General features: G+C 35.3%; 1 long non-coding RNA gene across 14 annotated transcripts in view; it reads left to right on the top strand.

The window, feature by feature from the left end:
* LOC146999052 (uncharacterized) overlaps positions 1-20,157 on the top strand; it is a 68,325-nt gene that overhangs the window by 29,143 nt on the left and 19,025 nt on the right. For 10 of the 14 annotated variants that reach the window (XR_015040272.1, XR_015040271.1, XR_015040277.1 and 7 more), the window contains exon 2: positions 16,150-16,229. This is a non-coding gene — a long non-coding RNA (uncharacterized LOC146999052). Of the gene's footprint in view, positions 1-15,152; positions 15,320-15,638; positions 15,662-16,149; positions 16,230-20,157 lie in introns of those variants that run through there. The other 4 variants (XR_015040267.1, XR_015040270.1, XR_015040279.1 and 1 more) reach the window with 4 other exon arrangements.

Below are 20,157 nucleotides of genomic sequence, written 5' to 3'. Positions count from 1 at the left end.
GTACATGGACAAAGTAAAGGGAGTGCGCAATGCAAGTTTGTGCAATTCTCGGATTTTTTTTAAGTGAAAATAGGTCGACGTGTACATGGATAAAGTCAAAAGAGTGCACAATGCCATTTTTGTGCAATTCGGGGATTTTTTTTTTTTTTTTAAGTGAAAATAAGTCGATGTGTACGTGGATACCGAGTTTGTGCAATTGTTTGTCTTGTTATTTTGGCTTTGTGTAGCGGCGATTTTTGGCGCAAAAATCGCCGCTTCGCAAGCCAAAATAACGAGTCAAAAAATTGCACAAAATCGGTATCCATGTACCGCCAAAAATCGCCAAGTTTCGCCAAGGGGTACCCTAAACTATACTTTTACCAAAAATTCTGGCTAATTGCAATTTAATTTTTTTTTTAAATTTTGTTTTAATTTAAAATTTTTTTTCAAAACGGCTCCATGTGACTTAATTTTTTCCTGTTTCTTGTTATTTTTGCTTTATTTATAATGTACTACAAACACAACTTAGTATCAATTAGTGAATTGCATAAAATGTTAGTTTTTAATTAATATTTCTTTCACATATACCTAAATTTTAGACTAAATTTCCCACTTTAATACACCTTAATTGGACTTTTTTCCTCTTAATGAATTTGTATTCAAAAATGCATACTAAGTTTTGTTACATGTATAAATAGTAATCTAAGTCACAAATTACAATCATTTTGAACCTAAAATAAAGCGCATGCAGCATTTTGAAAATGTAATAATCGCGAAAATTTCATTATGAGAAAAATACATTTTAATATTTTTACGCTTACCTTTAATATTTACTTCTCAATATGTCCTATATAATTTTATTTAATATAAATTATTTAAAAATTTTTTTACGTATACATAAATAATTTTTGGTACTTTTCCGTTTCGCCGGCGCAAATCTCGCCAAGCAGACTTTATTGGCGACAACATACAGTATACACATAAAAAATATTAAAAAAATGTTAGTTTTAAGAATTCTTTTTTTGAAGGCATAAACATTTTAATATCGCTTAAAATTTTATAAAAAGCCAATAAATAAAGACAATAAATTTGTAAAAAAAACATTAATTTAAGAATTTACTATGCTTTCGTGGTTCACCATCCTGATTCGCCGGTTCATATCACGTGACCCCAAGCGATCTCATCTCACGTAAACTACTCTACAAAATTCTAATGCTCTCAGTAATTATCTACATTAATTTCAAGTTAAATCTTAATTTGGAACACAAGTTTATATGCAAGAAATATTTCAATTCGTACGAATAGCTTACTCAGAAATTATGTAAAACTGCAGTGCTTTACTTCGCTAATGCATTCTCATTAGAATTGAATTTAACCCTTGACTTTACCTTTTCTATATTTTCGGCTTCAGGTAAGCACTGTGATTGCATTCTAATTGACTTAATTACCGAAAATGGCCTTAGACATAAAGCTGAACTATTTGATAAAAATTCTATGCAATTATACGCCAGTATTGAAAAAAACAATCAATCTGATGAGAAAAAGCTGCGACTTGTTTTGAAAATGAGGCGTAAAAGGTTACCAGCGAGAATATTCCGTTTGGCATCGGTTGTACCATTATTGGCAACTTTATCGCTTGCGCCGGCAAAACGGAAAAGTACCTAATTTTTCTACTAATAAAATTTTAGGATGGTAAGAAAAACTTAATATTATTTTAGAATTTTTCTCGAACACTTTCAGTAAATTCAACTAAATACATTTTTTAAAACTAAGAATCACTTTAAAAACTTCCTGCGCCATATGTTTCCTCGTCCTTATTTACATTTTCATTATGTTTAGCTACTTTACACAGTTTTTTTTTTTTTTTTTTTTTTGCAATTCTTCTTTTCTTGTATCCAGAAGATATGATTGTGTACACTATTAATACCAGAACTCATTTATCTCAGAAAGTCCTCTCAAGTGGTTGATGGTAAGAAAAGAGGGGCGGGAGAACCTCGGCCCACCCCCCGGGTGTTCTCCCTCAAAATTGGGGTGGAAAGTTTAACAGTTAGCTAGGTTCAGCAATACCTCAATTACCTGTGGTACTACGGATGTGCTTCTACCTGTACCTGTATCCAGAAGAACACCTCTTTTTGCATTGGTGTATACGATGTGTATCTTGCCTTTGCCCAATAGATATTGAACATGAATTTATATCTTCCTGTTCCATACCTAAAGTATTTAAACACTCAAAATTGAAGTTACTAATTGCTGTGATAACAGCTATTTCGAGTCTGTTTTCAATACAAATGTTTCTCTGGGGCAGTTCTTTCAAATTCACACTATGTAAACTCTCTTTAGTGTTTTGTGTTTCTCCAGATATGCATCTTCCTAAAAGTTTATTACTGGCTAGTCTTTGATACACTGGCAGTATTTTGAATAAAACATCTACTGTTAATTTGGTTTTTATCATTGAATGAGATTTAAGTTTCTTATATTTGGCAATGCTACTTGGGGAGGGGGACATGATATGAAAGGTATTTATAATGTTTGGGTGAGTCATCCGTGGAAGAACAGTGAAACAAACTTGCATAAATTGCGGTCTTCATATCTTACACATTTATATCTTACTAATAGTAAAAAAAGTATTAGTCGCGGAAATTAAAATAACTACTCTCAAATGTTTGTTTACCTTATTGTTTGTCTACCTCAAATGTTGGTAATTGTCCCTTTTAATTTAAATTTAAATGTCCCTTTAAATGTCGCAAAAAAAGGTAAACAAGCGTATTCAAATGCTTATAACATCTTAAAAATTATTTTAAACACAAGCGGTTTTTTGTAGATGATAGAGTTAAAACCGTAGAATATTACCATATGAAATTTTTATTTCCAAATTTTTGGTTGATTTTTGCTAAAATCATCGGCCACTATCCCCTTAAATGAACTGAATACGAAATTTTGCCCTCCAGGTAGATCAAAAAGGGCTTGAAAGTAGATGACATCATGCATTTCGCTCTTATGCTGATAAGTAGGATTATTTTCGTACGTTCAAGAATGACAAATTATCAGTTTTTATTATTTTCCCCTCATTCTACGAAAGAAAAAAAGACATAAAAAGTAACAAAACATATTAAGTGACACAATTGTTAGAAAAATGAACCAAAATGTATAATTTTTTTTAATAACTATTACGATATTTTTTTATCATACTGTTAACAGTGAAAATTCTTGAAAGAAACCATAGTGAGATATTAACAGAATTTCAAGAATCTACAGAAATTATAGCATAGAAATGACATATATAAGAATGATTACGTTCAGCTCTCTTAAATACACTTTAGACCACTTTAATTTAAAAATCGTCATTGTTGGTAACCCTACGATTTTATTTTAAATTTTGTATGACTAAAAATATTGTAATAGCTAGAAAAAAAATTTTTTTTCATTTTTTAATAGTTACATTTAACTAAAATCGGGTAGCTTCAAAATTTTTTAACCTATATCTTTAGTTTATATTATTTTATAATGAATTTGCATAGATTTCATATTTATTTCGTGCCTTGATTGGGGGGGGGTAGATTTCCTCCAATCTGAAAATGTACGATTACCTGTACATTTGTTTACCTTAAAGAGAGCAACTTACAAGAAAAGTAAAATATACTTTTTAATGTTTATTAAAAAAGTAAAAATACTTTTGAATGCTATAAACTAAGCTTTCTACTATGAATTTTTAATTTAAACCATTTTAACCAGATAAACAAACGTTAATTCTACAATTAATGTTTTATCTGCTTTTAAAAATTAATGTTTTTGTGAGCAGATATATTTGCTGTTTTATAATTGTTTACCATATTAAAATAATATTAAATTATATTTAAATTCTATGCTTTAAAATTCATCGTGGCCGCTCTAAGGATTTGGCTGCCTTGCATGCATGAACGCCTAATAGAATCAGGCCGGTGTGTGGATAACTTAAGGTGTAGGAAAGGAGCCATTTTTACTTATCAGAGTAACAAGATTTGGTATGAAAAGAAAAGCAAGCAGTAGCATTTTTTAATGAATTGCAATGCAAAATTTAAATTAATTATGACAGAAATATTATCAGAAGAGCAATGGAAAGGAAGTGAAGAAAGTTGACTGTTTCATTTTTAAAACTTAACTCAATCGGATTCATAAATGATAAAGTATTTTATTTTAAACCATATTTCTTGTCATCAAAAAGTGCGAAGATGTCTTGCAAACTCTTCCTCCTTCTGGAGGTGCGGTGGATAAAATAAAATATTTTTTTAAATATGTCTTAAAAAGTGCGGGCAAATATTAGCAACAGAAGACTTTCTCATATTTTGATTTTCTAAATAATTTTCTAAAAAGTTTAGGAAAAAAAATGTTTTTGCTTTATAGAAATATCTAGGGAGAAACATTAACTCCTCTGTTTTACTGGATGAGAAAGGAAATTTACTGGATGAGAAAGTCGGTTCAAGATATTTAAATGCTGTTCCATTAAGCAGAATATAAGTAAATAATAATTTAATATAAAAAGAAATGTAATATAACTGCGGGGTAAAATATTCTTGACTTACTTATAAATTCAAATAAAAGTTTTAGGCTGTAGGCAGCAATTACGATAACGGAACAAATAATAAGAGATTCTATAGAATTAGCGCTTAGCATGCTGAAAGAAAATCCAAAGGTATTTTACACTCTTTGGGAATGTCATATTTTATTGCATAGGAACATTTATAACTGCCATACACTTTTTTCTTGTTTCGTTTATATATTTCGTTTATATATAAAGAGAGTGAGAAAAAAACATGAATTTTAATTGCTTTCAGTTTAATTTAAGTATATATATATGACATCTAAAGTTACAAGAAGCAGCCTATTCGCTTTCAATTTCCACATTCTTAAGGCTAAAGATCTGTCTGAAATAGTTTCATGTAGTACGACTGAACTGTAAGCTGAATCAATAAATGGAAGTGAATCAGTATATCAACAAATAAATGTGCTTAAATTCGTTATACTATTCTAGTTTTGCAACATCATATGGATTTTCGTAGAAAAGTTTTCAGTAAATTATTTCAATGTTTAAAAATAGACATTACGATAAGGCATATTAGAGAGTTCGAAGTTACATAGAATCTACTGGCATCAGAAAATGCTGCAAAACTGCAGAATATAAACTCTGAAATTTGTGTGAATTCCACTGAAAAGCACATAATTTTCCTATGAAACTTCTCATGAATAAATAAGAAACAAAAAAAAAAAAAAAAAAAATTTTTTTAATGTAATCCGAGATAAGGTTACAAAATGCGTACATCGAGGGGGGAATTATGTATGACACATTACATAACTATTCTGAATTCCTTGTACGAATTTAATTTGAAAAAATAATAAAATATTCACTTAAAATGCTTCTGAAACCAATTTCTACTGAGAGTTGCGTGAGTTCCTGGTAACTATCGAATAAAACTTATGCATAGAAAGAAAATATGCTACTTTTATTTTAATTTGTGGAATTTTTTCAACTGTATTAAGTAATACCATGAAGGTTCTTTTTCAAAGTTATAAAAAAATTATTTAAAATCGATGTATTTGTCTGTATTTACTGATGTTGCTCCCATTTGTATTAATTGAGCAAAAAATATTCAAAGCACAAATTTCTACTGTAGTCTTGAAACCGGCATTTTGCATCAAATCACTAAAAGCGTTGAATCACTTTTGAAATTATTGCCGCCAAATATTATCGCCCTGTATTATATTTGCAGAAATTAAATAGTGAAGAATCTGCATGAACGATATGTGTTTTTCGTATTGCGACAAAACAACGGTACCTAGAGCAATCCAGTTTTGAATAACGTAATCCTCCACCTGAATACGGGCACCTGGAAGCCCGAATTTTAAATTTCGAATTTGTTTTATTATCCATTTCATATTTTGTAAAATTTTAATGAATTTTTAGTCCAAAGGGATTTGAGTCCCAAAGGACTATTACTTTCGTTGTGGCATTTTGCGTCGGACTCCTATAAATGGCGGTTCACTTTTCAAACTGTTGCCACAAAATGTTCCTGTATTATATTTGAAGAAATTAAATAATGAAAAATCTGCATAAATGTATGTATATTTCTGGCATTGTGATAAAACAACGGTATCTAAAGCCATCCAATTTTGAATGACGTAATCCTACTTCGAATATGGGCATCTGGAATCCCAAATTTGAAATTTGGAATTTGTTTCATTATCGATTTCATATTTTGTAAAATTTTACCGAATTTTTGAGTAACAAACTCAACGATTTAAAAGCGATCAATGGCAACACTCTACGCAGGGGAAAAAAAAAAAAAAAATTTCCAGCGCTTCGAACTGTGTATCGGAAATTCTAAAGATATGCTCATTTTAAAATTATTTTGCGACATTTCTATTGGACTCAATTTTATGGTTTTAAGTGCAAAGAACATGATATTTAATAAATAAAGGTAACACACAAAACGTTAAAAAAAAAATGCCCCTTTGGACGTAATTTAAAATCTAAAACATTTCGGATTTTTTTTTATTAATAAACTCGACGATTTTAAAGCGAGCAGTGGCAGCACTATACGGAATAAAACATTTTTATTTCTAGGACGATTCGACCCTTATGTTATAATGCATTATCCTGTTGGTAAACGCCATCCCCGCCGCAAACACTGTTGTCATGAATAGGTGAACCTGGTCCGCAGGGGCGTAGCTAGAGGGGGCAAGGGAGGCATCTGTCCCCGGGCGCAGAATCCATGGGGCGCCAAACTGATGTTACGACATTTTAGAATTAAATGTTTTCCATCCTTGGCAAGCAGTAGGGGGCGCGAAATCTTCAGTTGTACCTGGGCGCTGAAAACCCTAGGTACGACTCTGCTGGTCCGCAACGATGTTCACGTATCGCACAGACGTCAGGGATTTTCTATGGGGATTATACGTCTTAATGTGCTCCATGAAAACATTGTCCACATCATAATATCCTCGCCACCGGCTTGTTTCCGTCCAACCGTGCATCCGAGAGCCAAGGTTTCGTTTGGAAATCGGCGTATTAGCACACGCCCGTCAATGTGATGGACCAGAAAAGGTGATTCGTCGGACGATGCAACTAACTTCCATTCTTCTAAGGTCCAATGCCGATGTTACTTGGCCCACTGCAGACCGCAGCTAGCGATGACGTGCCATCAGTGGAGGAACATGCTTCGCCCTCCGGCTGCGTAGGCCCATACGCAGCAATGTACGCTGCACAGTATGTTGAGAAACACTGTTTGGGTCGCCACTGTTGTAGCTGGTGGTGATTCGGCTGTTGTAGTTTTCTTCGGTCACGGCAAAAGAGTGCCTAGAAATCTTCGCTCTGGAATCAATGCGCCGTCGACGACACACTGCTGGCTAGCGACTTGTCGTTTCACCATCCATACACCACTTTCGATATGTGCTCACAACAATTGCACGTAAACAGCCCACTCAACGCGCCGTTTCTGATACTGATGTTCCTAGTCGCCGAGCCATAACGATTTGACCTTTATCAAAGTCTGATAAATCAGCTGCTTTTCTCATTATGTAGCTGATCGCGTTATGTTTGGAAAGAGTTAAAAGTTCCAATTTATTGCCGCGATTAGCACGCGCTGTGCATACCTTGTTCTGGCTGTCTTTCTTTATGCTGCTTCTATGAGTTCTACTGCTCCAGGTATTGAATGCTTCAAAGTCGGTTCGCAGGATAGATTAGTAGAGGAGAGGGGCGTGACCAGGGCCGGATTTACGTATAAGCTGCACAAGCTATAACTAGATATATATGGTCCCACTTTATTTCCCCAAAATTAACATATAGTATAAATAGTATTAAAATATATTATAACAGACTTATAAAGGGCCCCATATCTCAAATAGCTTAGGGCCTTCTCAAGTCTAAATCTGGCTCTGGGCATGACCAGCAATGTTGCCAGAATGTTTTCAACTAAAATATCAAAAACTGACTCAAAAATTCGCAAATGACGTCAGAGAGATCAGGTGATTTTTGTGACGTCATAGTGATGCATGTTCATATGACATCTGACTCGGACGTCATCACAAATTTACTGTCTACGACAGGGTTTCTTAAACTTTTTGGTGTCGTGACCCCCTAATATTTACGAAAATTATGTGGGACCCCCATAAGCATTGCGCAAATCCGACACATGCGTGAGTGAAACTATCAATTTCTTCACTTGTACTGTAATATACTATTGCGGTTTTAGGCCATCGACTTTTATTTTTACAGTAAAATAAACGTTTCTATTATTAAAAACAATGCGTCGAAACGTTTTCGTTTTTTTCTTTGTCTGTATTGTCTTATCGTTATCTATTTCGGATACATTATGTAAAAATATTTGGTTATTATAAAATTATTATAATAAGTTAAAGAAATATCAAAATTGCAAAATTTTTGGCGACTCCCCACTGCAAGTTCCGTGACCCCGGTCGGTATTTCTTAAACTCTGGTCTATGTGATACATTCCGATGACCTCAAAGATCACGTGTTTTCTGTATAGATAATGATAGCATACTGTGTAGGTTGCCTCAATGACATTGTTTGTTTACATTAGCTGTACTTATGTATAGCGCTAATGTAAACAATGTCATTCTTTCTCTTCTTCTCTCGCGGAATGTATCTCATTGGTTCGGTTAGTCGTTTTAATTACATATCTTAGCTTTAACGAAAATTTTAAAACTATATTGCTCATTTTCAATTGTCTAAATATCCATTCCTTTTGTAATTACTTCTCATTTAATTTAGATTTCTGTTTTTAAATTAATTTGTAAGGTATTCCGCACATTTAGATTGCTAGCGCTTTCGTACTAAACTTTTTGAGTTGGCAGTTAATTTTTTTTTTTAAATCCAGTGTTTTTTTTTTCTTTTTTTTTTTTTTTTTTTTTTCTTCTTAATTGTGAACATTTTAATTGAGGAATGCTTTTCAGTGAGTTTTACGTTTTGGGTGGTGGACTTAATTCAAATTCTGATTAAAAAAGCCTTGTTTGTTCTTTTATTGCTAAATTTGTTTCGGTTTTTATTTAGAAAAATTCAGTTCGTTTGATTTTTGAGTCATTTCTATTCGTTAGTTCTTAGCAGCATTATAATCAAGAGGACAAATTTTATTTATTTCTCTGTTCGGGTACCTAATATATTGTGTGCAAGCTGCAATTTCTTTTGTTCGATTCGTTATCACCATAGAACTGAAGGGGGGGGACTGTCTTAAAAACAAAATTTATAGAGCACTCATCAATCATGAATATTAGTATTAAGGTACATCATTCTGTGTTTTACAAAGCATTTTACGATATATTAAACAAATCTTTGAATTCGCAAAAGTAGCATTAGGATATCATGGACGTCGCAAAGATTTCGTAAATGCTAAAATTTTAGCAGCATAAGTTTGTCAAAAGTCGCAAATTTGCGAAAAGTCGCACGATCTGGCAACACTGATGACCAGTAGTCACGTGGATGCAGGAAGACAGGGTGAGCACTAAAGTACGGTACCACCCGTTTATTGTGGAACGGCTGCAGCCATAGTCATAAAAGTGGTGTCTAGGTATAGTAAGTTGCTATGCGGTACTAGATGAGACCGCTTATAGCTCCACCTGGTTAAAAACGACGGAGTTAGCGTTCCTGTCTCAACGGCAGAAGGTAAGAGGAAAACGTGAATTACAAAGTTATATAGCATCATCGATTTAGTATAGAAAAACACCTCATGGACATGAATGTTAAGAGCAGAACGTTTTAAACGCGCCTTTGTTTGCTCGCGACTTCCTACATTGTGACGTGACGAAACGATCTTAGAAAGTAAAAAGTAACTAGTTATCACAATATACCTTTATTTTCGATGTTCAAACTTGTTTCTGTCAGCTGAAATGCACATCTGGACCCTTGTTAGAACTTCACGTTGTAGGATGGTGGGTAGCATCTGTAATACGTTGTTGAAGGTCCTGCAGTGTTTGCGGAGAAGTCTCAAACACCTGTTGTTTGAGGTATCCCCACAGGGAAAAGTCCGTTGGAGTCAAGTTCGATGAATGTGGAGGTCTCTTTTCGAAACCACCACACCCGATTATTCGTTCTCCTAAAGAGGTTATCACATATGTCTACAGTCCCTGCTAGACGGGATTTTTCTGAGAAACGAGATTCTGGTAGCACTGGTTTAATCGGGAGGATTCCTAGAAAAAAGAGCCCCGCCTAGCTACGGAAACAAATTGCGGCTACGCGGGATTTTTTCAAACCTCACTGAAAATGCCTCGGCTGGACCTCAGTCCCGGGTAAAGACAACCAATCAGGCGAAACTTCTGCTTCTAAAGCCTCACGTGATCCCAATCTGAGCGATAATCGATTAGTGTTTGGCGTTCAAGTCTTTGTAGTAAGTGAAAATGGTAACCGAGCAACATGAGTTTCTTGGAATTGTGCGGGTTCTGAGAATTGTCCCTTTCGACGTCAACAGCCTCGTAGCCGAAACATAATATGATTGGTACTTAATTCCTGCATCAGGTACTGCTTCACTAGTGATGTCTTGTGCGCAGGCGCGAGGTCGTGTTGGAACCATCCATTCCGAAGCTGGAACAACAATAGGTTCTAAATAAAATCGTCTACTATGTCTTGCAGAAGTTTATAAATATAGTACGGCCGTTAACGTACCTTGGTAAAATATTGGGACGATTAGCCCGTTATTGTAAATTCCACACCAAACATTAATCGAAAACTGCATTTGATGTGGAACGTAGACAGAACATGATGGATTTTCCCTAGTGCCCAGTAATGGGTGTTCTGCCTGTACATTTCAATCCGCGAAAAACATGTCACATCCGTCTACAATATATCTACTAAGAATATTGTTTGGATACCTATCTGGTTCATGATGAAGTTGCACGATGAGAAACGTCTCTCGGCATCCCGGTCCATTAATAATGCCTGATGAAGTGTTGGCTGGTATGGATGAGCACCTAATTGATTCGTTTGGGATTTTCCAAACACGATATTTTGAGAGGCCACAGTTTTCACTTATCTCTCTTGTGCCTGCTGGTCGGATATATGAGGGCGTATCGTAACACATATTCCGGATATATTTTCCGCTGTACTTTAGCTGATCTGCCGTATCGAAGGCGGCTAGTCACGCAGCTTGTCTCCGTTAAATGTTTCACAACCTATAGGATGGTTTTACGAGAAGGATGCGGGCCTGCAGGAAAAAGTTGCCGATACAACCGTGCTGCCGATCGCGCCACCAGCTTACATTCACTGTAAAGTAGAATCATCTCACAATAATTATCTTTTGAATGGTCCATGATCATGAGCTTCAACATGCCACCCCGAGGAGATATTTCTGTTATAACGGTCTCAGGAAACAAGTGTGACGTTTCATACACTATTTGCATAATGCACAAATTTCTCACACCAAGCTCATTGCGTTGAATGGATGCGTTTTGCGACACGATTACGCATGATCTGCTTATTGTCTACTCTGTATGTAAAGTCAATCAGTATAAGGATGCACCCCTCGGATATAAACCGCAGCCCTCTCCGATTGTGAATTATAAGAGATACCACTGTGCCACAATGCGAGCTCATTTATCGTCCAACAGATAATCTTTTCTGCTTTCGTTCAAGTTTCGTGACGTCACAGTTTCGGAAATCACGAAGAAAAAGTTTGCATTTTCAGCGTTCGGTTTTTAGTATTCATATTCAATAAGGTTGTAAAGTAACTCACCCTTTTTGGCTAAAGTAAATGTCGAGGAACTGTTGAGTGACTTATCTCTGACTTCAATTAGTAAGTCATAGACTCAAGAAGGGTTAACTACCCTTTATTTCACTCAAAATAAGATGAACAGTTGGCCCCTTTCTCGGGCTTACAACAAAGCCTCCACTTGAGCTTAAACTCAGAATAAGAAATAAGAACTAACTAAAAGAGTTTTCCGAAGATAACATAATTATCTAACATAGTTGGCGCTTAATTTAAACTAGCCGGCGAATATCAAAAGGCCCGTAACATACGGCCGAGCGTACCAGCCTTCAAGAGAGATTTAGCCCGAAGACAGGCCCACCAGCGGCCGAGCGGTAAAGACGCTGAACACTGGTAGTTCGGTCTGAGGTTCGAATCCCGCGAACGGGCTGGCTGCATGGGCGTTTTCGTGGTTTTCCCCATGTGTAACGTGTATACGAGCCAGTTTCCCTTAGAAAGTCCTCCACGAAAGGCATCCCTCCCTTTAGGCAGATAGCCCTCGTGTGCTTTGCCATAATTAAATACACCACCTTAGCCCGAAGACAAACACGCGATACTCAGGATTCCTACCTCTCTCTCACGAACTATGTTCAACCTTCCTTGAATACTCCTAACTAATTTGCAATCGATTTTAAAAACTCATTCTTTTAGGGAGTTGTAAGTGGAAACAAGAATTAACAGGAAAGAACTTTAAAATTAAAATAACTGTTATAAAATTAGAATATACCTTACATTGTAACTTTTCGTACTAAATCGATGATACTCCATAACTCCCAAAGTTATTATTATTATTATTATTATTATTTTGTCATGCTTCCCTACTGCCGAAAACGAAACTTCCCGCGTATTCCTTCCTTAATAATAATATCTACCTATAAGCGTAGTAAGAACAAAAAGCCATTTATAAAGGTTTTTTATTATAGAAATGTGCTATTTCGGAGACGTAAGGTTTTTTTTTCCCTTCCAGCATGCTTTCGTGGTGTAACGGTAGCACCTCGGCGCGTATTTGAGAGGTCCAGGTTCGAGTCCCGGCGAGGACACTGCACATTTTTCACGTCTCTGCTTCAAAATACCTAAAAACTCTGCAATGACGCATAAACTAAAATGTGGTGGACGACAATTCGTCACCACGGGGATTTACCGATCAGGTCTCCTAATTACCATTCGCCCTTTAAAAGGGGGAGTGTATAAGATATTTTCTCCTTCCTTTCAGGATGCCTGTGTCATCATAAATGATTTTCAAAATACGATCGAATCTTTTACGATTCAGCATGCCTTGCCTTATGACTAACAAAATTTTCGCCTTCGGGCGCGGTGCTAATGCAGCCCTGATTTAAATTTATAAAATTAAAAGTGATCACCTACGGGTAAAAGAATGACTGGCAAATACTTTGTAGTAATAACCAGAAGCGAAAAAGATGATTCAGATTAAGGATGCGTTTGTGGTGTAACGGGAGCACACTCGGTGCGTAATCGACAGGTCCAGGTTCAAGTCCAGGAGAGGGCATTGCACATTTTTTACGTCTTCTGCTTCAAAATAACCTAATGACTCTACAGAGTAAGAGGAGAAAAACAGATATATGAATGAGACGGATATGCTTGCACATTTTTTACAAGATATTAATTTCCTGATTGAGTCGAAGAAAGTGCGCAACATAAAGCACTAGCAATACTGAATTTGCTTCTGTACTTCGTTTCTATTGCTATAACTGCTGAAAATGCTCCTTTGCACAAATAAGTGCTTGAAAACGGTAAGTACAGTTGCAATGCTTGCTCTGCTATGCTGGGATAAACGTCGAGATATTTTACCCAAAATAATGGCTTATCCAAAAACATAATTGGAAGCAGAATCATTTTTAATTTCCAAAGCTTGCTCTTGTAGTGTTTCTGGTAGCACATTTTTATCATACGAGTTAGGGAAGTGAAGCTTGAATTCACCAGCGAGGTGCTGCAAATGATTCCATATTCTATTCTTTGTATCAGTATCCTTAAAAATATATCCTTAAAGCTTTCTTCTTCCAGGATTACAAATAATTTGGGAAAACAGAAAAAATTGCAGACCAAAGTTTGACGTTTCCATTAATGCAATGTGATAGCATCACGATGAATCGCTTTATCACGAAGTTCAAATAGTCTTGCAAACATTTTTCCTCTTGACAGCCAGGGTACTTCCCGTATGAAATAACAGTGTTTTATGTTCTGTTCCCAAATCATCACAAAAGGTCGTAAAATGCAGAGTATTTAAAGCACTCTTCTTAACAAGATTGATAATTTTAATGCAGTGGCGTAGCTAGGGTGGGGCAAGGGGGGACTTCTGTCTCGGGGGGGGGCTGCATCCAAGGAGCGCTAAATTGATGCTACGAAATTTTTTGATGAAATGTTTCCCATTCTTGGCACACAGAAAGGGGCGCAAATTTTTCAGTTGTCCCCGAGCGCTGGAAACTCTAGCTACGCTCCTATTTTAATGCATAATTTTAAGACATGGTTGAGTTTGGAAATATCTTAGCTGCCAAGATTTGACGTTGTATAATAAAGTGAATAACACTGGAATTTTTTTCTCTGACCATCTGTACGAATCCTGAGCGAAATCGGAGCATTGTCGGGGCACCATCTGTGCATACGTTTATCAGCTTTTGTCATGACAGTTCATATTTGCAAAAAAATTCAGAATTGCTGTCATTACATGAATTGCTTCTGAAATTGTCATTAATTCTGTAGAAAACAACATCTCCTCTTTGTTTCATTTTGTACGAACCGAGCGAATGCTAACAGTTGACAACATTTTGCAACATCTGTACTCTCGTCCAAGTGTATTGTGAAAAAATCTGTTTCTTTCACGGCTTGAGTTAACTGATTTTTTATGTCTTCAGCCGTATCATTAATGCAATGTTTCATAGTGTTGTCAGAAAGCGATATTTCTGAAAGACTGTTTCTAAGAACAACATCAGCTGCTTTCAACAGGCAAGATTTGACAAGCGTTTCTCCGATAATATGACTTTTCTAGGCCTTTGCGATGAGTAGGGATAACTCATACGAACCTTCGAGCACTTTTTCTAGTGCTGAGCAAAGGATCCAGTGTTATCCAATTTCAGACGTTTCAAATTTGCACATTTTCTAGCAAAAAAATCCTTCGGCTTGTCTTTTAAAGAGCTATGCTTTGACGACAAATGTCGTTCCAGATGAGAAGGTCACATAATTCATTGCTCAATACTTCGTAACAAATAATGCATTGCAGTTGGTCGACACCTTTTTTTTTTTTTTTTTTTTTTTTTTTTTTGTATAACAACAAAACCGTATTATGGTATTTGCATGTATGTAATATAATCATTATGGTATTTCCGTTTTTTCATCGAACTGATGACGAGGGATAAAAACAATTCGACAGTTTATTTTCGCATTAAAAGTACGCGTATGCACATGTAAGTACTAGTGTATCCAGATCTCACGCAAAACTGTATGACAGAACTTTGAACTCTGGTTAAACGTGACCTTCGACACTGGCTCGATTACTATTGCACGCATGCGCAAAAACATATTAAGGGTGGATCTGCTTCAAGAGCTATTCGCCGGCCGGCATCCGTAAAAAAGTATAAAGGCTGGATGGATAGCCCTGTAAAGTATATTTTCTTTATTTATAGCAGTAAATTATGCCCTGTTAAGTATATTTATTGGAGTACATTTTGACTCTGCGGTCTGATGCAGTCACTCCTGATTTTGAAAAGCTTCCGTTCTTAACGTGCACATTCTTTGGTCCAATTAAGACATTAGCCCAGCGGGGTGACTTGAGTGGGATACGAACGGCGACTCCCGCTAACACATTTTCTTTTTGGTCTTTTTAGCTTTAATATTAAGCATCATTTTCTTCGCATGTATGTCATATACAATTCAACAGCAGAATTATGAAAATTTAAAAAGCAGCATAGCAATATACATTTAGAATTCCCGATGCAGCATGAAATGTTAGCATAAAACACACTTTTTTTTTTAGTCTCTTCTCAGTTTTCTTACTAAGATGGATTTACAAAACTTTTTTTTTGTCTTTTTATTATTAATGTTTTGTGTGTTTATTTATTAAGCCCTAGACGGTTAGGGAAATGAGCAGTTTTCATTTTCTTAATTCACGCAGTATTTACGAATAAACAGTAGTTGAAAGTAGCAGCTGTTTCCCCGGCCATTCTTCCGAAAATGTCACCCTTCTCTAGCGATGCTTCACGCATTTTAAAAATTTCTTAAAGTGGGACTCCTCTGTGAACGGTGCTTGCTACACCAGGGGGTCTGGGCTCTATCCCTTGTAGAATAAATTTGGTAGCTTCTAATGTTAATGGGAGATAACCATTCAATTAAGCATTTAGATAATTAGAATTATGATAATGCAGTTTTTTTATATTAATTAATTTCAAGATACTGTCTTGAATAAGTTATTCTAAATTATTAATTATCATTTTAGGTAATTACGGGAAAAACGACAAGCTGTAAGATGGATTGGCACAGAAGCAGTCGAGTTGGTGATGCTGGGATAAATACATGGTAAGTTTTAATGCAGATACTCATTAACCTGAATCCTTGTAAATAATATGTTACAAAATAATATATAACATATGAAATACATACAGTAAGCAAATTTTAAATAACATATATACAAACACAGGATGTAGAAGATATTTAGATACATGAAAATGATGGCACATGTAGACAGTTCGTACTTAACATCAGGGTTTTACATTATAGTGGTGTTCAGTTGGGCTAAGGCTCTATCCATATTATCCAAGTTATCGTAGTCATATGTACAAATTTTAATACTGGAGTTATCAATTGTATTCTGTCTTGCATGAAAATTTTTCGCAATTTTGTAATAATGGGTTCTAAGTAACTCTACACCAAGTTCCTCATGTATATGGTTATTTTGGATGTACCAGTCTGCAATGGTAATTTGCCTGAGTACAATGTTCTGGCAAGCTTGGAGTTTCTGCTTGTTAGTTTTTCTGGTATGAGACCAGACTGGACTTGCATAACATAATAATGGTCTGAGAATGGACTTGTAAATAAGTAACTTGTTGTCTATAGGGATATAATATATTAAGGGATAGAGTTGTGCTTTATGAACCCAGAACTTCTGGATAATGAAGTGATGTGTGGGGACCATGTAAGAGTATTATTGAGGATCACCCCAAGATATAGGACTTGCTTGGCCCATGGAGTACTTTGGTTGTAGAATTGCAGGTTGCTTCGTATTCTGGTCTGTCTTGTGAACAATACTGCCTTTGTTTTGTCTACATTAACTGCAATCTTCCATTTGGCTAGCCAAATTTCTAACGAATGTATGTATGGCGTTGGATGACTGGACCAATAAATGCACTTTGTGCTCGGATGGCTGTGTCATCTGCATGCATAGTACCGTACTTTCGCGCGTATAGTCCGCGGACTATCTGTGTTTAAAATGCGAATTTTTGAAGCTGCGGACTATCCACCAGTGCGGATAATACGCTGGTTGTTCACGGTTAAAATCGTTGAAATTTAAAAAACACGCTGTCGGGAACTGCCGATGATCAAATATAAAAAAAGCGCGAGATTCCAAGAAAACATTCGTATGTATCGTATCGATAGTAAACCATAGAGCATAGTGCAGAATGAATGAGTAGTAGCAAGTAGAAGCTCCTAAAATCCAGGCTGGCGCATCAAGCGATGCCGGGATATGAGCCAAAGAAAGTCTTGTATGAACACTCTCTTAGCGCAACCAGAGTCTTGTATCCCAGTGTCCTTCGCACTGCTTTAGCGCAACTGCCGGGAGGGGGAAAAGTAATTGATGCGTCAGCTCGGTTTTTAGGAGCCATAGTAGCAAGTACCTGGAGTACAAAAAAAAAAAAACGTGATTCGTTTACTCGGTGGTTTGGCAACACCGAGTGAGTGGGGTCGAAGGTCACATTTCATTACCACTTATGACGAGTATAGCACGTTCCATAGTATTTTGTCTTTCATCTTCGATAACGTTGATGAAACATCGCCGGGAAAAAGATGGAAATAGAGAAGCAGGCCGTTATTGGTTTAATCCTAGTATTCGGTGCACACGGGATTTGGCTACTTTTGGCGACTTTATGATGAGCAGTAAAAACGGGACATATACGATGAGTAGTTAACGGGTCATTTAAAAAAAAATATATAGTTTAACATAGTATATACTACATATATAGTATATATACTATGTATATACACACATAGTATATAGTGCATAGTATATATATAGACGTTCTTTGGATCATTTTTGGTGTTGGCGATAATTTTCAAAGTCGCGCCAAGGCTGCACCGTATACTAGGATTTTACCCCATTATTTTGAAGTGGATGAGAAAGCGGTGAGAAATTGGCGCAAACAAAGGATGTGTTTAAAAAGCATGGGAATATTGCCGTATTAAAAAAACGTAATTTCGGATGTATAGTCCGCGGACTATCTGACGATTTTTGAAATTTTTTTTATATAAAATCTTGCGTGCGGACTATACGTGCGAAATTACGGTAAGTGTTGAGTAATGTGTGGTATGAATGTTATTCACGTAAATATTAAAATAAGTAGGTCCAAGCAAAGACCCCTGCGAGGATAGGGTATAAAAAAAGTTCTTAAAGTAATTGTAGTACATAAATAACAGTTTTTACGTACTTTAAAATAATTAATAAATGATAATAATTATTAAATAGTAAATCATAAATGATTATAATCAATTATATAAATAATAATAGTTAATTATAAATGTAAAACATATATTAAATTGAAAGGACTAAATAAATACAACTAATGTAAAACTTTATGAAGCATTTAAATACAGTAATTACCTAAAAACAGCTCGAAGTACTCTAGTGGATCAGAAATATTTGTTACACAAGCTTTCATGCCCACATCACCAGTAAAACTAAATCAGCTAGAAGCGTGATAACTTGAATCTATTTTACACAACTGTCGAACACACGAAAAATCTTTCTCATCGCTTGAATCGTCTTCTGAGCTTGATATACTGGGAACAAAGTCTTCATCAGACTCCAAACTTGATAAGCTTTCTGTATCACAATAATTATCACTGTCATAATTATCTAACTTTCGCTTTTGAGGCATTTTACTTTACAACACCCTAAAAAATGTGCCAAAATACGTATAAAAAGAACAAGGTAAAAAAAAAAAAAATCCCTCTTCATTATGAAAAGAAATTCATGTAACCCGTACTGCCATCTGTAGACGGGAAAACTAATTAAATTTCGCGAGTAGGATTCCTTTGTAACATAATCAATGCAAAATAATTATGGCGAACCAGCTCAGTACGTCAGCGAGCACTGGGGGAAAATTTCACTATGTGACTAGTGCTCATTTCTAACCATTTTGGTTGAAATTTTGCTCCCGAGCAGAACTCGTTTGCGTGCATTATGAAGCACAATGCGATTGTGAGCTGAATTCGTTCATAACCATCATAGGGTTAAAATATAACGGTGTTGGCGCTTACCCCGCATAAAATTGAATTCAACAGCAAAATCACAAAGTATTTGAAAACATGCACTTCTTTAGAATTTCCGACAGAGAGTTTCGAGTATTGGAGATAAAAGTGTTTTATTCTGTACAGTGTTACAGTTCCTGGCTTTGAAATTGTCGAGTTTGTTAATAAAAATTTCATTAACAAAATTTGAAATAGGTAATAAAACAAATTCGAAAATCAGGCTTCCAGGTGCCCATGTTCAGTGCAGGACTATGATATTCAAAATTTGATGGTTATGGATACCACTGTTATTTCACAGTGTGAGAAACATATATTCATGCATATTCTTCATTATTTAATTTTTTTAAATATAATGCAGGGCAACAATCTGAAAAGTCATACAATGCATTTGAGTGTTTCGAAGCAAATTGCCATTCGGGACTAATGGTCTTTTTGGGCTGGGGGGGAAGAAAGGTTTCAGATTTTAAATTATGTCCAAAGAGGCGTTTTTTTAATGTTTTTGTGTTACCTATATTTATTAAATATCATGTTCTACATACTAAAACTATAAAATTCAGTTCAACAGCAATATCGCAAATTAATTTTAAAATGAGGATATCTTTAGAATTTCTGATATAGAGTCTCGCACGCTGGAGATAGAAAAAAATTTTTGTTGTTGTAGTATTGTCGTTTTCAAATCGTTTAGTACTTCATTAAAAATTCGTTGAAGTGTTACATACATTTATGCAGATTCTTCATTATTTATTTTCTTTAAATATAAGATAGGTGATAATATATGGTGGCAACGATAAAAATTTTTGTTGTTGTAGTATTGTCGTTTTCAAATCGTTTAGTACTTCATTAAAAATTCGTTGAAGTGTTACATACATTTATGCAGATTCTTCATTATTTATTTTCTTTAAATATAAGATAGGTGATAATATATGGTGGCAACGATTTGAAAAGTGATACAGTCCTTAAAGTTTTCAATGCAAAATGTCAA

This window comes from Stegodyphus dumicola, chromosome 1 (assembly GCF_044657685.1).
Source record: "Stegodyphus dumicola isolate Sdum_Otavi_A_Nest chromosome 1, ASM4465768v1".
Taxonomy (NCBI): Eukaryota; Metazoa; Arthropoda; class Arachnida; order Araneae; family Eresidae; genus Stegodyphus; species Stegodyphus dumicola.
The sequence above is the reverse complement of the archived record's forward strand: the minus strand, read 5'-3'. Positions and strand labels throughout refer to the sequence as shown.